We start from the raw sequence: 23,142 nt of genomic DNA on the forward strand, positions 1-23,142 counted from the left end.
TGCAGTTTAATATTGTTAAAATAAAAGAATACAAATTCTTCACCGTGGGTGAGAGACGGAACTTTTTCTCCCCCCGTTTCTGCATTTCCCCATTTCAATCTATAAATCATATCAATAAGCAGAGCAAAAGCCAGCAGAGAGACAGTCCCCGGCAGCAAAGGCAGCGCTCCGACCCTGCCTCCCTCCCCAGTGCGCACGCAGGCTCCAGCCCCGGCACAACTCCCCAAGCTAAAACCACATTCTCCTAATGCCCATCTCACATGGTAATTTGGGATAGACAAACTGCTAAAAACATCTCATTAGGGGCTGAGAGGGAAACAATTTTTATACGGGGTACAAAAAAAAAGACAATAAAGGGACATTCTTACAATTCTTCTAGATGCTTGAAGACAGAGACGTTTTTGTTTTATTTTGTTAAGCCTTTTCTGCAATGTTCAGAATTTTCCGGCCCAAGCAAATGATTTTATTTCTATTTTATATTTTTACTGCCTCATTGTGCCTATAAATGTTGCATTTCAGGGATTTCATAAAAATAAAAATATCAGCCAGAGACATCAGCACTATGGAAGTTTTGCAAATAGTGGATTACAGTCTTCTGATGCAGACATTAAAATCAGGCAAGCTAAATTATGTGAAACAATGTCACTTGCATGCTAACTTACCTAATGGGAAAGACTTAGTGCACTCACACTCGGCTCAAGAAACTTCTCATGGTAACTGCAGTGAGGAATAACCAGCACTGAGTAATTTATATAACTGATACCTCTTCTCCCTGCTAATAGTTAGCACATGTATGCCAAGCTGGTACGAAGCATTGTTATCTTGTAAAACACTGTGTCGCTATCAGCTTTTCAGTGAGTGTGTGAATCATAAGGCTGTGTTAGCATGAATGCATTTAATTGTGTGAAGAGGGTATTTCCCAGCATTTGCTTAAACCTTCAAAAACCAACCAGTTTGCTTGTCAATTGTTGCTCAAGATAGCGCTAGGAAACAAACAGCGAGCAGGGGCAGAGGAGAGGAGCACTGCAGGGAAAGGGTCTGGGGGTGGGTTCAATGGTAAAACTCGAGAAAAATGCAGACAGAGTTTCCTTTTGGTTTAACTTCTCATTCTCCAAAGTGTCCCACTTGTTTTCTGTTTCTGATCTGAGGCCAGAGGCCAGTGAAGCCTTTGAGCCATGTGTCGGAAGAAGGTGTTCCTCCTGGTCAACCAACACAACATTGCAGCCTGGCCGGGTTGTGAAGGCAGAGTACCCTGCTGGAGTCAAAGGAGATGGAATTCTGTGTCAACAGGCCCCACTGGGTCACTACAGGGTGTCCATGACACCCAGGCCTACAAGGTGGGTACCTACAAGCAACTTTGCTCCTGGGACTTTCATAGCTCACACAGCGTTCAGGTATCACTAGCTCCTCTGCTCATCCCCAGAGCTATGACAAGGACAACACACAGTTCCCATGTCACTCCCACCAGGGCTTGTCCCTCCACAGGGATGCTGTGCTGATGGGTCAGGACACAGCAAAGCCTATGCCAGACCCAGAGCACATCCTTGCTGCCCTTGATCCAGGGAAGGGAGGGAAAAGGGATGGCTGTATGTCGAGTCAGGAAGAGAAACCTGGGCTCCTGCAGCCACTGTCTCGCATGTGCCAAGTGAAGGAAGCTTTCCCCCTTTTCATTACATAGGTTTCTTAATAAAATCTGAAAGAGCTTTTTTTTTTTTTCAGAAAATGAACCCCAGGGGCCCAATCAGTGAAATACATTAACCTTTCAACTGTCAGCCCCCCTCCCTTGAAATTAAGCAATACCAGCCCTTGAAACAGCTAAATTACCTTCTTATTTTTTAATTGTGTAATGATGGTCCAACAAAAAAGGAGCAACTCAGGACTAGTAAATATTCAATGAAGAAATTTATTGTAGTTCTTATAAAGGGAATACCCACAGCTTTCTTCACATGGACTTAAATCAGGCAGAAACTGGAGCGATAGGCATAAAATGAAATAATGGATGCACTATTTCTAGTGGGATTTACATCACCATTTGGTCTAATTATTCCTGATATTTCACCCATCATATTAGAAGCTTCTTCAGGGAAAGAAATAACAGTTTGTCTCCTTGAGAACAAAGAACAAAGTGTCTCTTTGCTCTCAAGAAACTCAGCTATCGTTATGAAGAGAAAGAATCTGTCCATTATCAAGAAATCCCACTAGAAATCTTGAATATCTTACCAAATAACTCCTGAGCACACTAAAAATACCAGCAAATGAAAGAAGTGAAAACTATGGGACCTTGGAAAATAAATAAATAAAGGAAGCATCACAGATGCTCCACAACTCGCTCAGTTTTTTTCTCGCAGAATGATATTAATCAAAAAACCAAACTGTGCCTGGCATGTAAAGTTAATCTAAGCAAGATAGTCACCACTCCTTTATATTCCTTGTTCAGCAAGGCACACTTTCAGCTCTATCTGTGGTCCTGGATTAAGTGGTGGGAATGCATTTGCATACATTTGCACGGTGAGTAATTCACCATGAGTGATTATGTACGGGACCCACTTCCAGAATACATGAACTTTTTGAGATTGGATTTCATGAGGACTGGATGGTAAACCTTAGGAGGAATTTAATACAGATCCAGGACCATGCATAACTTTCAAGCATGTAATTCTTAGGACGTACGTAAGAGCTCTTTGTTCTGGGTCTTGTACTGCAGTATCTAGCAAAAAGCATTTTAAATGAGCACATGGAGCCATGGGGTTCAGGTGCACTAATTTGACAGCTTCCTAAACAGGATCTTGCTGGGTCAACTTGTGAACTGGGAATATCCCCAGGTCTGAGGGAAAGAGCAAGCATCCTGCCGTGATCCTGCACCTCTATAGGCGGTTGCACTTTGATAAATGAAAGAAAATAAAAACCTCAGCATGCAGAGATAAGAGGGCTGAAAATATCAGCTTTGGGAAGAAAATATTTTGACTTTTTCCTAAAATAAATGAAACTTCTCCAAATGTTTCTGAAGATCTTTTCCAGTCCCTAAACACACAGTGTCCAGTCACTCCCAAAGGGGATATTGGATGTATTTGACCTTGTATGTAGATGTTCTTTAAATATGTTCAGCTTTACTGCTTGTGAAAATCATTGGTCCTTGAAAGCAGAGTTCTCAGCAGTGGCACGATTTATACTGGTACATGGTGTTGAACATCTGGGAAACTCCATCAGTTAATCAGGGGTGAAGTATGCAACAGCAGATCTCTGGTTCAGTATGTGGGAGTGGGGTTCTGCCCCGGTAAGGGGTTTCATGGCAACATACTGCTATGTTATGTCATGTTATGAAGAATTAAATACTCCCTCAGATAGTTTGTGCAGTTCCTGTTGAAATCAGTAACAAATCTACTCCGATCTGTGAGAGAAAATAGCATGGAGTTTGGATGTGGACTTTCTGTGGTTACTGTGGTCCTATAAAGCATCTGTAAAGGATTGAGTATCTCAAGGAACTATCTGCCTTTGCCTTCTATTGAGAACAATTGCAAGTGGGATGTATGCCCTGAGTTGTGATGTTAGTGAAAGCTGAGCATAGTCCCAGATTGCAAAATCAGGCCAGAATGATGAAAACATTTGTATATGTGCTACTCTTTTATTTTCTTTGGCATGCTTTAAGTAACCTCTGACCTTTTCTTTCCCCATCTAAAGCTGCTCTTTGTTTGAATGGAAACAGAATGTGAAAATGATGACAAAGAGATTTTTGAAACAAATACAATAGCAAAAAAACAAAGGCAAATGAACTTTCACTGAAATCTAGTACCCTATCCAACTCTTATAAGGGTATGAAAAGACCGAGTTTTGGGATTATGAGAGGATTTTACACAACAAAAGCGATAGGCTGAGAAATACTACTGCACTTTCATGGGGGTGAAGGAGCCACACCAGTCTGTGGTGGGCACACAGGGGCTCACTGCCTGTTTGGCTCAAATGGCAATGGAGCACCACCAGGCTAAGTTGTGTCTCTGGGAAGTAGTGTCATTGCCACCAAGAGACTCTTCTTGGATTGATAAATGTGACTGTGAATTATCAGCAGGCCAAAGGAGCTACTGGATTAAGAACACTACTGTGGTTTTACCCAGCCAGCAACTCAGCCCCACGCAGCCCCTCACTCACTCCCCTCTGAGTGGGATGGGGCAGAGAATCAGGCAAGTGAGAAAACTTGTGGGCTGAGATAAAGACAGTTTCACAGGGAAAGCAAAAGCTGCACACACAAGCAAAGCAAAACAAGGAATTTGTTTACAGTTTCCCATGATCAGGCATTCAGTCATCCTAGGGAAAGCAGGGCTCCATCACAGTTACTTGAGAAGACAAATACTGTCACTCCTAACACCCTGTCTTCCTTCTTCTTCCCCTAACTTTACATAGAGCATGACACCATATGGTCTGGAATATCCCTGAGGTCACTTTGGGTCAGCTGCCCCAGATGTGTCTCCACCAGCTTGTTGAGCACCCCCAGCCTCCTCACTGGTGGGGTGAGGAGCGAAAAAGGCCTTGGATCTGTGTAGGCACTGCTCAACAGTAACAAAAACATCTGTTATCAATGCGGTTTCCACAACAAATCCAAGGTGCAGCCCCATGCCAGCTGCTATGAAGAAAATTACCTCAGTTAAACCCATTGTTTTCTGGGATCTCTTTAAAGCTTGACCTGCCATACACATGTCAAGAAGTATAGAAACAAAATTAATTCCAATTCAGTTAAGACAGCTTTAGAAGGATAGTTGATCACAACTGGTTTGAGGTAAGAACACCATCCTATGAGAAGCAAGAGATTGGTGTCATTTTCCTAAGGGAAATACACAGAGGAGCATTCTCTACAGTGTTGGAAATGGAGAAAGTCATGGGATTTCCTCTGCTGGGTGCACTGCTCCACTATCAGTCACAATTCACCAGCTGTCAAGTACAAACTCAACACTTGCAGGCATGAAGACTCTTACAAGGGCATCATGGTGATGAATCCTCCCCTTTCCACACAAGGAAATATAATGCCATGATTCTTCAGTTCATAGTTTCTGCTCCAAAGACAGCTTCTTCTGGTACTATCTTGACCCTCCCTCTCACTTCCCTTGCACCCTCCCGTCCCCAGTCTACCTCTTTTTAAAGGAATGGACCCAATACCTTTGCTCTCTCGTTCCTCTTCTAGAAAGATTCCCTTGCCACAAAGTGTTTTTGAAAAACACCTGGATCAACAAGGATCCTTCCAGCTCATACCCTTCTCCTGAGCATAAAATGTGTTTAGTCAGACACATCATTGAAGTACTAGTAACTCCCTTACTGTGTGACACAGCTTCTTGCAGGCAAGGCACAGGACATGTTAAGATCCTTGTCAGCTGATGGATGGTGGGTTTCTGCACTTGGTGAATATGATCAGAGCTCATTGATGTGTGTCTGAATCACAACAATTTGAACAGCCTTGGTGTTTTGCTTTGAAAGCCTTAGGTGCTATCTGAGCCCATCTGTAGTTAATACCCCAGCATCAAGGGGTCAGAATCAGCTCATCTCAGTTATTCTGATATGGTTTTTTAACATGGGATGGGTTGCTGGGTGAGTCTTGCTTCTCTCATATATAACTCATTTAAGAGATTTTACTTTCTTCTAGGATCTGTTAGAAAAATTCCACAGACCAATGTAGACTATTGCCAAACTTCTATCCCCAAACACATTCATTGTTGCTCTCAATAAGGTTTTCGTTCAGGAGGAATACAGTGTCTTTTAAACACTTTTTTGGAAAATTGAACTACTGTGTGCAACATTATTGCTAAGAACTCTTAACTGTGTTGGTGAAGAGAGTTCACATATGCATTATTTGTGTCAGCACTGACTCTAATTTACTCTGTTTTAAAAAATATAGCATTTAAGAGTGAATAAGGAATCTAATTCTATAGTTTTATATTCAGAATTCAACATACACTTAAAAAATCTATCCCAAATTCCAGATGCTCTAGTAGATTTTAAAAATACACTCTGTTTTAAAACAAAAACTCTGCAGTGTTCAAAAAAGGTGGAACTAAATAACCAGTTGCTTGGACCCCAATTACTTTTCATGAACCACAGATAGGTTCAAAGCAATTAGTTGTGGAGGAATGTTTTTCAAACTAGATGTGACTGTCAGAATGAGCAGCAACAAATTTTACTCCAAAATTATTGACGACCACTAAGTTAGGGCATGTGTGAAACAACTCTTCAGGAAACAAAAGAGCAAAACATTACCCTGCTAGCTCCAGAAAGAAAGGGAGGTGCAGATGCAGGCTGATTTCTTTAAGTAATGTTTCTGTTTCTTAGATTTAAAAAGCCAGGGAAGCTGGGTGAAAGCTGAAAGATTTCCTTCAATAGGAAGTTTGTTGCTTTCTAGGCAGGATGAAAAAATATGGGATTCAAATCAACAGTATTAAGAATTCCCTGTGCTTCAGGAACTAGGAATTTTCTTTTGGCATCTGGAGAATTAAGTACAAAGGTTAAAGGTGTTTAATATAGAGGCAAAAGTACAGGCTGAATTTCCAGGAAAACTGGCTATGCTATGGAAAGCTGAGCACTCTGGGTATTTTTCTATCATGAACCAGACAGCCCTGAGATCTTCCTGTAGTTGGGTGAGCTTTTCTAGTCACAGCAGAGACTGAACAGCCACATGAGACAACATCCCTTCCATACTGCCCTGCAATCTGACAGTGCCATGCCTGGAAGCAGAGCTGGTGTGATGCTCCAGTGGTTACAGCAGCAACTTCCCATTGCTGCCTTACTCATGGTGGTAAAACAGTAAGTCATAACAATTGAGCCATGTAAGAACTCACATCTCCATTGATTTAACAATGGGTATCCTCTGTATTTTCTGCCTGAATTACATCATTTTAGGATGAAAGATAGCAATACCTTAACAGTCTATCACTTTCTAGGAAATTAATAATTCACCATATTATTGAAAGCAGAAGAAGACTTTACTTCAGCAAAAACGTAATACCCTGGGTAAGACTTTGGTCACTACATCTTCAGTTTTGCAGAAAGTGGCAAAACCACCTTAAATATTTAAATTGTAATGTTTTCAAAGTCCTATATGTTAATCTACATCTCCTCCCATTAATGGGAATGGAAACGAAACAGAAGCCAGCAGTAAGCACTGTTGAAACTCCCAGGTGAAACCATAGGATTTTGGTCTTGTGCGTCAATCAAAGGTTGCCTCCAGCACAAATTCCTCCAACTCTAAGCAGAGACAGTCACACAGTATTGAAGCAGAGGGAATATACCCTTTCTGAATTACCACACTTGCTTACTGGAAACTCAACAGGGTGTGACTTCAACCAAGATACGTACAAAGGACTGGGAGGGAAAATGACCATATTCATAATATAATAACAATATATTCCACATAGAAATATCATGGTTAGGTAGGATGAGAAGCAGGGTAAGTACAGCTCCTGAATGGATACTTCAATAACAAGTATTCTGTGAGGTGAGACATAGCCTGGTAAGACAGATGAGAATCAGACTTTTTATCTAAAATCTTGAGATGTTGTGGGCAATGTTACTGGCTTGATTCAGTCTTTCTCCTGGCCTTTAAAATACTTCTGAGTGGTTTGCCAGAGAACTGGCAACATCTCCTCAGGCTGAGCAAACAAGGAAAAACAGTATAAACTAAGAAATGCCTGTTATTTTTTGGAATGCCATACTTAACTACTGTTGTACCATGAGCTCAAAATTCAACTTCTTCTGAAATAGAGAGAGCTGAAACAGTGCCAGATGCACAGGTACTTTTTTAGAAGTACCCTAAAATAAAAGTTTTCCCTTAGAAGAAGGAAGACAGAGGATGTTCATATTCAAATGCAGCTGTCAACACACAGATGAGTGGAAATTATTCTAAGCTGCATGGGTACTCATGGGTACAATGGAAGAAGATTAGGCCACATATTTTCCCTCTGATTGCAACCCTATGCAAGCCACATGACTGCTGCTGACAAAGGGCACACTGAAATATGGTACTGCATTGGCCATCTTTCAAGGCTTTTCACTTGCTAGTGTCTCAATCAAGAAGATTTGAGAGGTGACTCTCCTCAAAGGGCTGCAAACTTCCTAGTACCACAGTCTCAAGGAATAACTGCCTCTATATACAGGTGTCAGAGGGCCCCCTGCAATCCCTACAGCTGTATCCAGGCAAGCTGTGACTAGTTCCCTCATTTTCATAGTTAATCACTTCTGAGGAGGAAGAAGTAGTGAGGACTTCAAAGGAGAGTTCCTAATGGCTGGACTTTCTCCACTCAGAACAGAGCAGGGAGCCTGGGGGTGTGTTTACTTTGAAAATAGTTATTTTAGGGGAAAGAGGATAGGAAGAAGAGCATTTCCACTGACAATGCTCCATAGAACATAGCCCACTCAGAGATCCTTAATGACAAGGTCCTGCAGGTTTTCCCAGTTTCAGGTACTCAGGCATCCAGTTCCACCACTGTATTGCTGCAGGCCATTGCAGAGGGACACCCAGCAAATGATGCAAACCTGTGTGTAATTTTGGAACACTTGATAGTTTTTTATGTGTCTGCAGCTACTTGTGCACTTAAGTGTCATATAATAAATACCTAGAAAAGTTCATGGAAGGAGTGATCAATCGAATCCCATCTGAGTTGTCTCTTGGTCTCTCTGTTTCCCTGGTTCCTTTGTTAACGCTTGTTGCATTTGTATACAGACAACTCAGAAACTTTCCTAGGTGACCTTTGAATCTTTGCCTTTCTTCCTTTGTTCCATTTCCTGAGTTTTTCACTTAATGTTCTCTCAGCACATTTTTCTTTTTCTGTGGATCTTGTGTTGTCTGTATCATCACTAAAAATTTTTCCTCTGTTGTTCAAGTATTTACTTCAGCAGCCTCTTCCTCTCTCGTGGTCTCTGTCCCTGCTAAACAGTAATCCTGGCCTTACCCTCCAGCCCATTTCTTTAAACGTTTCAGTTTCTCAATGGGGCTGTTTTGGGTTTTATTTCTGTTCAAATTAATTCCATCCTACCTCTTACTGACATGTTCCAAAATAAGCCCTAAATGTCCAATAAAAGTAAAAACCTCCTACACTAGGTCCAAACGTGATGAAGTCAATGGAAAGACTCCATCGGTGTCCGCAGACTGGGTCTGATTTACGCAACCTTCTGATTCTTTCTTGTGCACATGTGCACTGTTGTTATTTATAAACCCTGGACTTCACATTGCAAAATATTTGGGACTCTGTTCTCACAACCTAGGAGAATTAATGAAAGGAAAAAAAGGGAGGGGAATTTTTTGAGATCAAAATTAAAATCTGAACTAAAAATAGAATGGGGTTGTTAACCAAGAATTTAACTTTGGACGCAAGTGGTTTTGTCCTGGAGAACAGACTAGGTTTGGAAGGCTTCTGCCACTGGGTACTTTCTCCTCCAAATTTAATGGCATTATTCATTCATGTTTAACTTACCTACAAATTTGGAAGCATCCCTAGTGACTTCTGAAAGGGGTACAATTTCTACAGAGGCTGAGCACTCCTAATATATGCTGAATACCTTGATGCCCTAAACTAAAAGGACCCAAATCACTAATTGGTTTTGAATCTTTACACCAATGTATTTTGTTCTTTAGTTCAAAATTAGTGATGATGTTATGAAAGTGAAAAATATTCTCATAGTTAAAGTTTCCAAAACATTTGAGAAAGTCAAGAAAATTCATTCTGGGGTGACAAAGTCACTTGACACCTCATTGCAGCCCAGCAGTTCTGGTTGACTGTTGGAGAGGCTTTGATTCATGTTCATCATTTTGGTCTTTGTAGAAAGTAAAACTCCAAAATCGATGAAACACAGAAGTTAGAGAACATGAAGCTCTCCTAAGATAGCCCAGAGAAAACTTATGCCTGCTAACTACCCAACAGAGGCAGTGAGTTTTCTCATAGTAGTAGTGAAACATTCTTAATATCAAAAGAGAAAAAGAATGTGGCATCTGAGTTACTGTGGAAATTTTACTTGCAAAGCAGAAGTCTAGGGAGTCAAAGGAAATGTCTTATTCTTGCAGTGTGGCCTCTCTGCCACCATCTATTCCGTTAACTACTTTGTTAGTGACACCTGTATTATTACGTGATAAGAACTGAATCCTTCAACTTTAATGAAGGCCCTGGAATAAATTCCCATTTGGAGAGAAGAGGTGTTTCAGCATATGGTGTCTTAACCTCCTCAAGCGCTTAGGTAGAGAGCTTTCTATATTTTGTTCGTCTAAAGTGTAGAACTAAATAACAAAAAAGGGTTTGTATTTCTTGACAAAGACCAAATTCCCTCTTTTATAACAGTCTGAGCACATTTCAGTGTCTGATTCTAGCTAAAGTGGAAGTTGAATCAAGTCTAGGTGGTTATATTGATTTTAAGGTTTGATTAGCAGCATACTTCAACCTGGGTTTAATTTTATGCCTGTGAACAGCCATTGAACTCCACAGGAACACTCATGGCCACAGTCTGATGTGTATTCCTTAACATTTTTTAAAGGCAAAGTAAAGGGCAAACACCTGAACCAATTTTGAAGCACAATCTCAGACACAGTGGGCAGTATTGCTGTTACACACTAAACAACACAAGAACGAGTCCTCCACTGGAAGAAGTGTGAAAAGGTTCACTGAAGTCAAAGTACCAGTTTTATGAGATTTACACACCTGTCCTTTCCTCATCACAAGGTTACTAAGAGTAGCTGGACAAAAAATAATTTCATCCTCCAAAATCTCTTGGTACTTTTCTCATTTCTTAAAGCTTGATTTGAAAGAAAAATGTTAACTGTCCAAAAGCCCTGTTTTGTCATGTTCTCATTTTTTTTTTGGAGGGTTAGAAAGATGACCTCCAAAGGTTCCTTCCAACCTCAACCATTCTGTTTTATTCCTCTTACCACTTTCATAACTTTTAAAAGAGGTTTCTCTGTCAGGTACAAAACTTTAAAAAAAAAAAATACAAGGGAAAATGGGAGATGATGGGGAAACTTGATGGGGAAACTATAACCATTACCATAGAAATGATAGTATAAATCTGTACTAGTTGGTAGTAAGCAAGAAAAGAAAACAGAAGAAAAGTGGTGAAAATCAAAATACCAAGTGTTTGAAATGTTCTGACTCTCAAAAGCAAAAGCAACATTATTTCTGTTGCAGTTCACTTGAGACAGTTTTGGGGGAAAAAAAAAAATAAGAGAGTAGAAATATTAAAACCCTGATCTTAAAAAGTGTTTTCTTTAAAAGTATTTTCATAAAGAACCCAGTTTTTCTCAAGAAAATTGTAAAATATTCTCTGACATATCTAATGTCAGTATCTGCATTTTCTCTCATTTTTCTAGTCAGGATCAGAAACAAAACCAAACAAAACAGAACAAATCTTAAAACCTGTAATCTTTCTGACAACCTCTGACAGCTTGAAAGAGAAATGTGATCACCCTCTCACTACTGAATACCTCATTTTGGTAAGGAAGCTCAAAACTGAGCTTGAAGATCCTCATCTTACGAACTTGGTTCAGCATCTTTCCTATAGAGTGATGGCTATCAAAACCACGCTCAGCCACCAGCTAACAAATTGTGCAGACAAGCAAGCCAATAACAAGGAAAGGAAGGAGCTTGAAAAAGGGAGTGGAAGAATGGGAAATATTTGTTGAGTCTCTCTCTCTCTCTCCGTCTCTTTGTCTGCTTTGTCCCTTAAGGTTCAGCTACGTGGGCCGTACTGTGTGAACTCATCTTTGATATCAATGGGGACACCTACTTAAAAATTGATGTCATGATATGGCCCCAGGTATTTAAATTAACGAGATGTTAAATACTCTGTAGTTTTATCTGTAATTAGATGACATCGATGTAACTTGATCCCAAGAGTGATTTGTAATATTCCACATTGTCCACTTAAGGCTTGGGGCCTGATCCACTCTCTGCTCATATCTACATGAGTAGTTCCTTTGTCATTTTTGGAAGTAAGGTCCCTGGATCACTCACACACAGCTCTCATTTATTTTTGTATCTTTTTATCAACGCCTGTATGCAGATGTCTGATCTCTCCTTTCCACTCTATCAAGATATTTGGATTTTACATCAGTGAATGTCCTTGTTTTGGGGGTAATTTCAATTAATTTTTAACTGCTTTTTCGCTGTAGCTATATTTTTCCTTTTCATTCCTAGTTAATTGTCAGTTTTTGTTCAATATTTACAAGTTTTGCATTGAGTGGGATTTCTTATGCTAATCCTCTTCATCTAATATGCTCACTAAAGATGGTTGAAAAAAGTTGGGAGTTTTTAGGAAAAAAAAAAAAAAATCTTTAACATTCCAAGCCCTTTCAGGCAATTTTTTTTACTCCAAAGCATCCATTTTCATCTTGCTTCTGCCCAACAGAAGACATTTTCAGTCTGCAGTATTTAAACACATCCTGGTCAGTGCTGCCTGTGCCTAGACAGCATCCTTGGCAGTGCTTCAAGGGCTGCGGTTCCAGAAGAATCCATGGCACAGTCAAACAAAGGTTAGAGTTGCAGCCAAGCATGGGAACCCTCTTTGAAACTTCACTCCTATATGAACGAGATCCTCTGGAGAAGATGGTAAGGCAAAAAGTCAGTTAGTGCTGTTCTCATCACCCCATTCTGAATTTCTTCACATTTGTCTTAGTCTGCTTCCATCTATCCCTTGGCATCGAGAGTGGAACTGATGGGGCTGGGGGCTGAGAGTTCTTTGGCTGGGTGTAAAGGTCCTTTAGAGGACATAAAAGGCACATAAAAATTTTAGTGTTAAGAAGCTTCAAATTCTGTGAAAGCTATGAGTAAACAAAACCCAGCTAGGAGGGAGAGAGAAACTAAAGGCAGGAATGAGAATGGTGTGGTGGTGTACCCAGGGCATCGCCAGGATTTTTCCCTCTGGGAACTTCATCACACTTAGCTCAGCCCCACTTAAACATCTTGAATGAAGGACTTTCTGCAGCTTCTTTGAGGAGGCTGTTCCAGGGCTCCCTGTTCTTTCACAGTCAAACCCAAAATCTCCTGAGATTTCACTTGTGTCTCCCTTCAGTTCCGTATTGCTCCATTTCTCCGCAGCAGAGTCCCTTGGGCTTGCTGGAAAGGACCCCCTCCCTCCAGTGCACAGTGCTGCTGCGTGGGGAGCAGGGCTGCCCCGTCACTTGCCCTGTCTATACATATTTCAGTCTTTTAATCTTTCTCCTCAAGCCAGTCCTAGCAGCCCCTTCATCGTGCTCGCAGCCATCCCCGACTCCTCCAATTTGCCTGCAGTAATGAGGTGCCCAGTGCCAAGCACGGTGCTCCAGGTCCAGCCCACATGTGCTCCGCACAGGGAGACCACTGCCTTGCTGACACATCCTGTCTTTTCTGTTCCTTCTTTTTTTTTCCCCTTCAGTGATCATCATTCAAAATTAAAACAACATGGAAAGGCAAAGCAGCCGAAATCAAAATCTAATGCATAATTAGATACAGCATGAGACAACAAACACGTCTTTGCTATCTGCCTCTGTATTGTAAACAATGATTACTTTACATGTTCAATGTGCCATGAAAGAAGAAAGAGCCTCTTGTGATGTTTTGTGAGAGCTTTGACTACATTTGCCCACTTTTCAAACAACAAAAAAATAAACTCACACTAACAAGGTGTATGTTTTCAGTCCTAAAATATGGGGTCACTCTCTGTTAAGGGGTCCATTCAATGATGAAATGAGATCAAAATGGTTAAGGCCACTGAAAGAAAGCAAGAAGGATTTGTCTGAAGTTCTGGTATACTGGCTATTATTTCAACCAAATAAGGATGCCTGGCTTTATTCTTCATGCTCCCTTGCCCCTTTTGAAAAACTGAAAAGGGAAAGGAAATGGCTAAGTTGTATCATGTATTACCTTGATGAGTGCTTATAACTCTTGATTCAGAGTTAATCATTAACCCAGGTTTTTGTGGTGATTGTTCTAGCTATGAAGTTTCTACATGAAATTTGTGCAGCATATCATCATGAAAAAGAAAAAAACAAATGCAAAAATCAAATAAAGTGATTAGAGAGGGTGGACGTGCATGTCTGTATAGAATTATATATCCCACTGGTTTTGTTTTAACACACACATGAATATTTGTATATCTATGTCAAAACTGCTGACCCTTAAATTAGAAGTGCTTTCTTGCTCAAAACCAGATTGCTTTGATCTATTATTTTTTAATGTATTTATTCATTTATTCTGTCCAACCTCTGATATTCCTACTTACTCTTAGCAGTACTCTCAAACTGGGCAAAATACTGTTCTCCTAATCTCTTGTGTATTTAAGAAAAAATATTTTTTGCTCATTTTGACAAACAATGAAAAGCCTGAAAACTTCTGTAAAGCAAAAAAATTATATCACTTCAGGGCTGCGGAAACCTGTTTGTGTTTTGATCATTCTGAGACATTTCATTTTAGTACTGGGATTGTTATTTTTGTATGCTAATTAACGTACATTTCAAACAATCTTGTTTTGAACTGAAAATCTGGAATTTTTTTGTTTTGAAACTTATGTTCCAACAATTAAAAAACCTATTTAATTAAAAATGCAAAAACATAAACATTTTCAATAGAAAGCCTTGATGCCAAGAAATCAGCATTTTCTGACGAAAGGCTTGTTTTGTGGGTAGTTTTTTTTAGAAAAAGCCATGAATATCTCTAGCAATAAATATGTGATGTGGAAAAGGGGTGATCTTTAGCTCTTTCTGATGTAGCATAACTTAATCTGTCACCGACTAAAACACAAAACGATTTTATGCGAGATAAAAATATGATTAAAAGCTAGAGTATTACAATCTGACCCTGGGAGTGCAATAAAGGCTACACTTGAAAAATCCACTTTATATAAATATAAGGGTTTGAATGTGTGCACATGTGTCTGTCTCTGTGCACCTCATATATATATTATCTCTCGTTCCATCCATCCAGCCCTCCATCCATCCATCCACCCATTCATCTACTCACACATGATCTTTACTTGAGCACAAATAGTTCAACTTCCTTTTGGAAGGATTTGCTCATCGTATTTGTTTAAGGGAATAATGAATCCTTGTTGACTTGTTTGTACTCCATCCATGCACGCAGCTATTAATTTATTAATTAATCCTCCTGAAAATTCACACCTCTTCTTTCTAGATTAGTTGTCCTCATTTTCTATTATTTAACATCAATCTCACTAAACCATCACATCTTGTTTTACAAACGCAGATCCTAAATCAAACATCTTTTTCTTAAGGGTTTTCCAGCAAGTATATTTTATCTGTGCACTAAACTCTTGTGGTTAGATTTAGGTCTTGAATGATTATTATTCAGAAACAGCAAACTATTCAGCTTGAAACAAGAGCATGACTTTTTTTAGGTTTATTAAAATTGCATTAAGAAGTTTGGATTTTTTCTAAACCCAGTGCTTAGAATGGCTGGAATTGTAATGCTTTTATATAAACTGTATTTCTGCAACCGTTGGCCAGGGTAATAAATAATTTATTCACAATTTCTTTAAATACTATTTTGTTTGGTTTAAGCCCAAGGTTAGGCATATATATTTTAAAGCACTGGCTTCCTCTCTCTTTTTATATATACATACACAAAATACTTAAAAGGTCATTATAGTAAAGATAGATGAAAAAAGCCTTGACTTTTCATCCCTGCCAGCTCATACGTTGTGGCCACTCTGGTAGCTACAAAAATTTATTTTGTGGTGTAGATTTTTTTGTAAGAAATTAAAAACTGATAGCTTAGTTGATCATTGTTCTTATTTTGTGCATCTCCTTTCCCAAAATAAACAAATTGATTCAAATAAACACAGCAATGGGCTGGGTGCAACATGCCCACTGTGAATAAAACACACGGAGATGTTGTAATAGCTCATGTTTGTTTGTGTCTGTTAATTGTAAGAGAAGCCACACACAGGGGACCAGGCAGAGCAGTAGGAGATGGTGGCATGGGAATCAGCCTTGGGTTGCCACCTCCCTGACAATGCGCTGTGGTACCTGCATGTCCATCCTCACTGTCTCTCATATTCCCCCAGGCAGGGCCAGCGCTACCCAGCTGTGGAGACAGGAGACAGCAGGCACAGCCATTGCAAGAGCATTTTCTGCAAGAATACTATAGATTCTTTAAAAAAAAAAAAAAAAAAAAAGACAAACAAAAACCCCAGATTTTCTCACACTAATCCTGCTCCTGGACTGTGGGCTTTCTTCCTTGCACAAACATGAGGATGAGCACACACACACACACATGTAACACTTGCCACCCTGCTCTAACCCCTCAGCATTCCCTGCATCCTTTCAACTACCTCTGCTATCCTCTGCCCCCATCTGAATAGCACAGTCGATTAAGAGGAATTGATGGATCAAGGCAAAATGCCCAGCAGCTATAATTTTCCCATCCCACCCCAGGCAAAATTTTTCCTATGTGAATGAAGCTGGGAAAAAGGGAGGGAAGAAAAAAAAAAAGATTTTGACAACAGCCCCCAAAGATAACTCGAAGAAGCTGGTACATCCATTTGATTAAACCTCACAGACAGCACCAGCTCCAGGGTTTTCCTAGATCTGAATCCTCCAGCACTTCCCATCGGATTTAAAGCCCTCATCCCTCAACATCTCTTTGCCCTCAATGTAACAGCAGTGAGAAAAAGAAACAACCAAGCCATCCCTTGAAACAGTTTCTAATCCCTCTTACTGCTTTCTGCCTCTGCCTGAGAAGATGCCTTTTCCCAGCGGGACCTTGAGGTTCGGTTTGGCCCCAGCCAGAGCAGACAGGTTTCTGGGGTGGGCGAGAGGACCACGGCTGCCCCCAGCTTTTCCACGGCCCCGTCAGCAGCCCCTCTCCCGCTGTGCTGAGTGGCACTCTCCCGCTGCTTTCACATGTCACAAACAATTGCTCTCATTGCTCATCATATTGAAGTTGTCAGGGCTCTCTGATGCCGATAATTTGTGTGAGTTGATCATACTTCAGTAAATCAACAGGTCACGACCCCTGACCCATCAGCCTGGTGGCTGGCGGAGAGCCACCTACAAATCTTACAGCAGGGAAGGGACAACAGAGAGGCTGTGAACTACTCAAGACTGCCACCAGAGAAGCCAGTCCCCTCTGCCCTACGCCACTGGAGATGTGCTTTACTGCGAGCACAACCCCCTCTGCAAATCCATCTTAATTTCTTCACATCTGTTTGGGTATGCACGTCTGTGTGTGTGCACGTGAGCATTTTTTTTTAGTTTTTATTTTCACTGCAGTCACTTGTAACGAACTTTAGCCTCCTCCATATGTTTTAAATAGAGAATCCCAGCATGGGAGATAAGAGGAACACTACTGAGGTCCTACTCCAGCACCAATGAATTGCTCTCACCCTAGATGCATGCAATGGTTAAGCTCCCATGGCAGCTTTATGGGCTTCTTTTATAAAACTTTATTGACTCACATGTTCTCAAGTGGTGGCTCTGACTCTTTCTTTTCACTTAGGTACAGTATGTATGTTCAAGATGCCTTTGGTTCTTTACTTCCCTATTTTTTTAACATACAGGATTCCTGACTGATGCCTTGAAGTACAGACTGTGCAAGGGAGGGTAACGCAGGCATCTTTCATTACCCATGGTCTTCAATAACTCAGCATCTAAACAAGCCAGAGGAGAAGAGAGACCTATGAACTCGAGCAAGAAGGATACTGTGTGGATCAGCTGGAGGGAAGTCAGGAATGAAGTGGGTTCAACTTCGAAACTGCAAAGTTGTTGAAAGTTGCATGCCCTGCAGAAAAAACACAGAATTCTGTAGCAAATGGAAGTTACAGGCACAGCTGAATTAAAAACTATCACTTCTTATAGGAAAAGGCGAGGAGAGTTTCTTTTTTTAGTAGATAGCCCAAACATTTTCTTTGGCTGATGCTTCTCAAGCATATGCACCCAGAGCTAATTCCTCTGCTTTCATGAGTGGTGTGGGTATGGTAGAGAGAGGCTGGATGGTGTGAATTTGTAATTCCAATTACAAAGGCAACAGCTGGCTCTCTCTGCTTTGATTGCCAGGTGTTCATCTGATGCCACATGTTCATTTCTAGGCCTTTTATAAATACACTGAACAAATGAAAGTGCCCATATTCCCCTCTCCCGCACTTGAATTTAAATGCAGTGATGTGAAAAATAAATAATATAAGCTTAGCTGTGTGGAGAGCAAGCAGAAAGCCCAACTGATTAGCCATTCAAATAAAGGAATTGAGAGGTTTCCACTGCCCTATACATTTTCCACAGAACTTTGCTTTTCTTACCACACTTCACTTCTCCTGCTCCACTGTTGGCTACTCCCCTGCTGTGGAGCAGGCAGAGCCCTAGCACATGATACATTCCAACCTTGGGCCTGGATTCCAAGTTCAGTGATCCTCCAAAATAAGCAGAGGTGGCAATGGCAAACTCCAAGTTTCCTCAGTCATCAGCAGAGATGCTGTGGGCACAGAAACCATTGAGAAATGGTTTCCCACCTGAAAATACCCATTTTCTCTTGTCATGCTGTGCATCTTTTGTTTGTACTCTGTCTCTGTAGAATAAACTTGGGACTAACCATAGGCATCTGCTTTTTCATCGATTTTATAACGGTGCCTAAAGATCCCCAAGTACCATGATGATCTGCAGTGTGAGCCATGTGAGAGAGCACCTTGTTGCTGCCCAGGGCACTAAGCTTCTCCCCATGGCAGGAGAGGAGGAGCAAAGGAAGGAGTGGAGGAAGAGAAGACAAACCAACAGTGAAATACACCTAGCCAGCTCTGCAGCTGGGGTGACCCAGGTGTGCTCATGCTCATGAGCCACTGCACTCTGGCAAGCCCTACCAATGTGCAGCAGGGAACATGAGCAATCCCTTGTGCAATCCTGTGGGTGCACATGGCAGTGAAGAAGACCTTTCAACCTGTGCTTTCCCAGTTACAACCATGGCAGAAATCCAGGATGTGCATACAATTCCCGGGTCACTGCTACACAGCTAGGTCTCCGCCATTTGAAGTGTGTCTCTACATGCATCCTGCAGGCTGACTGCTGTCCCAAACATTCCCCATAATCTCCCACAGCAAACTGCTGTGTTCTCACCACTTACCCTAGAAGACCCACGTCTGTGACTGCCTTGCCATTGCTTGTGAGACTGCACGAAGCTCACAACCTCCAAGATGTGGTGATGCCTACAGGTGCTGCCTCCCAGCATATTCTATTGCCTGAACACGAGTGCACATCTTGAGCAGATAATGGCTACAGCAGATCCAGCAGGATCTACCTCAGCACAGCCTCCAAAGACAGAGACTGGTCACAGAGACAGATGCATCCTATGCTGACAGCAAGGCTCATCTCCTCCGCCCTGGGTGAATGGGAATTATTTCAGAGAGCAGAACACGCTGGGGTGATGAAATGTTACCATGTAACATTAAAATCACAGTGAAAGGAAAAGCCTGACCTGCACTCCTCTGTGCAGAGATAATTTTATATGCAAAATAGCAGCTGAACACAATTGTTGTTCAGCTTGATAAAAACCAAACAGAGGTAGGAGAAAGGCAGAGTAATCCTGCACGTTAACTGGCACAGCCACTGGAAAAATGTACAAGAGTGCAAATCGTCTGCTTCCAGATAGAAATGAAGCACATTTGGCCCTGCCACACTGTGACAGATGCTCCAAAAATTATTCATAGAATAAAAATATATGTGTATGTATAGGAGTACGCTTGTGTACAGAAAACTCTTTATAATCCAAGTTTCTTTCTTCTGCCCTGTGAAAACCTCAGGCTTTTCCCCAGAATTACTGTCTGAGGCTAGAACAATTTGTATTAAACCCTCACAGTTCTAAACACAAAAGTAACTAAAACACTACATATTTGAGTTCTCCCTTTAGCACATATTAATTAATGTGAAGTTTAGATTGAACCTTATAATAATTTTTTTAAAATTGCTTGGCAAAGGGACTTTTTCCCCAATATTTTGCCACCAGTACATTTTAATTGTTAGTTATTGCCAATGCAAAGTGGCTGAACAGTTGTACCAAATGAAAATGTGCAATGGCTATTTGATAGAAGAAAAGAACAGTTATCAATAAAACAAAACCAATTTCATCCTGTGAACAGAAGAAATTGCCTCTCTGTCAAGCCAAATATTAGAACCACAACAAAATTAGATTCAAGTAGAAGAAATGCAAGATCTGAGAGAAAAATATTCCAGTGCTAGTAATATTTAATGGAAAGAATAAGCCAAGAGAGATAAAAGAATTCTAGGAGTGATAATAGGCAGAAAACTAGGAATGGTTGCCACAGAACATGGCACTGAATAAAAATCTGGCAAATATACATTGGGAATATAAATGCAAAGAAATCATTTCACTGTGAAGAAGTTCTGATCAAGACTAGCCCAATCTCAATCACACTACACATTCATTTTAGGGTGTCATGTTGGCAGGGAGACTCTGCAGACCTAGTGGAAATCAGATGAAAAACAATGACAACAGCAACTTCAGCTTTCCATAGCTGTGGAAACCCATTTTATAAATGAAGTGTAAGGGTTTACCATTTGTGTTTTCATTTGGCCAAAAGGAGATGGATTACAGATACTGAAGAAAATTCTCTTCTCTCACTGCCTCCCCTAATGTTCACATGAATTTGAGCAGAGCATGTTAGGGGTGTAGAGGAAAGGAGAGACTGTAATTAAGGTAGTCTTCTATCTCGTGGAGAGCAGACTCTTGTGGAGTCACAGGAAATGAGTAAAGGAAAATTTTAAGCAGACTCATTAGGAGCTTGACTGGACCAGAACCAGCAAATCTGATCCAGGCCTTTTGCAGGCTCTCAGGAAGCTGGGAGAGATGTTTGCAGCACACAATCAACCTGGAGCTCTTCACATGAAAACCCTGTTGTGTTGGAGTCTTTTTCAGGAAGAGGACTTTTTCTTTTTTTTTTTTTTTTTTTATTCTTTTCCCCCTGTTTTAGTAGCTTCCACACCTCTGTATATTCTTGGCATGTTCTCTTTTTCCAGCTGGTAATTGTATCTGGCCGTAATTTGAGGAGTTTTGGCTTCTGCCTGATTTCTGGGAGCCATCAGACCCAGCTGGAACAATGGCTTCTGAGGTAGGTGGGATCCTCTAAACTGGTATTTTGGAGCAGGAGCACAATCTCTGTCTGTCTGTCTGTCTCTGTCTCTCATGCTCTGAATAGATATGCCCAAAATCAAGAGGGAGGACTCGAGTGGTGTGGAGCCAGCCATGTATCCACTGTGGGTTCAATTTTGAGTTCTTAGCACAACTGCTAATACCGTCATTCCCTATAACAAAAAATATTATATAAAACCTTAGAAATAATGATAATATGGACCACCATAAGTGCCAGCAGCAATCCAATGTATCCCATTGTATAAGTCCTGGTCAAGAGACCCAGGGACTGCCCCAGCCAGCTCACACTTGCATTATCCATGCCTAATCCACCTGACAGTCTCTTCTCACTACCTTGCTTAAGGATTTGCGAAGTCATTTGGAAAGCCAGTATGGCTTTCCTATCACAAACCAAAGGCAAGAGTCATGGGGAATCTGGGAGGATGGACTCCCAGCATCCTGCCTCAGCCACTGGCCAACACAGCCTCTCTCCTGATAAGAACAAACAAAATTTTACTGTACTTAAACCTAGACCATAAAGTCTGTCACGGGTAACATTCAGTAGTTTTGTAAGGATACAGTTAAAGTTTTTGCTTGTTTTCTTAATCAAATATGTGTGATTTTTATGCAATTTGCAGAGAACAAAGGAAATATTCTGTTTATACTAGCTCCTGTTAGCCTGGAGGAAAACAACTATTTTTTTCTAAGACAAATTATTTTGAAAAGTTGGAAATCCAATTATGAGTGGAATGGCGCCAAGTTGCATTCCAGTTTGAGTGAACTATGAATCTTAGTGCTGATTTTGTACTAAATTACAAGGAAAACTGAGAACTTTGAGGAAATGTAGTCTTTGTTACTGAGCTATACAATTAATTAAGGGCACGACGTTTAAATTTGTTTATTCTTTTATTAGTGATTCCCTGGAGTGTCTTGGTATAACATTGTTTCATCATTTCTCTAGTCTGGGTTGCAAATCCCCAGCTATATGTTAGGTTATATGTTCTGTCTTCACCCGTCTTTGTCTCCTTTAGTGCTTTTAGGAAAGCAAGAGTTTTCTGTGTTTTATTTTTTGGTAAGATATTACATACTGTTCTCTGCTCTCCACAGTGACTTCCTGGACATCAGCCTGGGTCAGGATGAACAAGAGAGTAGCTCCAGGACTGCACAGCTGAGATCAGTGAAGGGCCATCCTCAAAAGCAAGGTGGATGAACCAGGTCATCTCAGTCTCTGTCCACCTCCTACTTCTCCCTGACTGGTTAGAAAATAACATGGATTTCATCTCACTTTCTTTCTGTCTTCACTTCTCCTTCAAACAAACACAGGAGTTCTTCCTGACAGCTGATGAAACAAAACCTGCTTCATCCCAAGTGAGCTATTTTTCCCCCCTTGAAATTTCTCCCTGTATTGAGCAGCTGACCTGGGAGGGTGTTTGATGTTCACCGGGTGGGCTGGGTAAACCTATTAGCAGGGGTAGCAGGAAGGACAGGCTTTATGTGGCTGCAGGTCAAGGCTGGGATTTGAGGCTGAGGTTCAGTTCTCATCCCTCCGTCAGACTTCACTCACCTTGGTGAAGGTATTTATAGCCTCTTCACGTCAGTAAAGGAAGAGGATCACACTCCCCTTTTACTCCTGCTTCCTTTCTCGTTGGAGCAGAGATCATCTCTTGCTGTGCTCACAGTCTCTAGCACTATAAACTGGCCCACTTTGGCTTGAGAGCTGCAAATGCTAACATATAGCAGATGCTTATTCACAATTCAGTGCATCAGATGCCCAAACACTCTGGTGTTTCTGTGGCCAGAAAAGATCTTCTGCAGTGATTGTTACCTGTTGCCTTTTCAACATCTCAGCTCAATGAGGTGGTTGCCTGTTTTAGTGAAAAAATGATACTAATTTTCAATAATTTCCCCAATCCATACTTCCTAACTACAATCCTGGACAGATGATTTGACTTCTATATTTTCCTAAGTTTATCCAAGTATTGGAGGAAAATAAGAAACCTATATTCATTGTCTTATTGTTTTACTGTAATGACAACTACCCCAAGTGGTACACTGGATCAAG

The sequence above is a fragment of the Myiozetetes cayanensis genome, unplaced genomic scaffold (assembly GCF_022539395.1).
Source record: "Myiozetetes cayanensis isolate MyiCay16 unplaced genomic scaffold, myiCay2020 scf10, whole genome shotgun sequence".
NCBI classification, from domain to species: domain Eukaryota; kingdom Metazoa; phylum Chordata; class Aves; order Passeriformes; family Tyrannidae; genus Myiozetetes; species Myiozetetes cayanensis.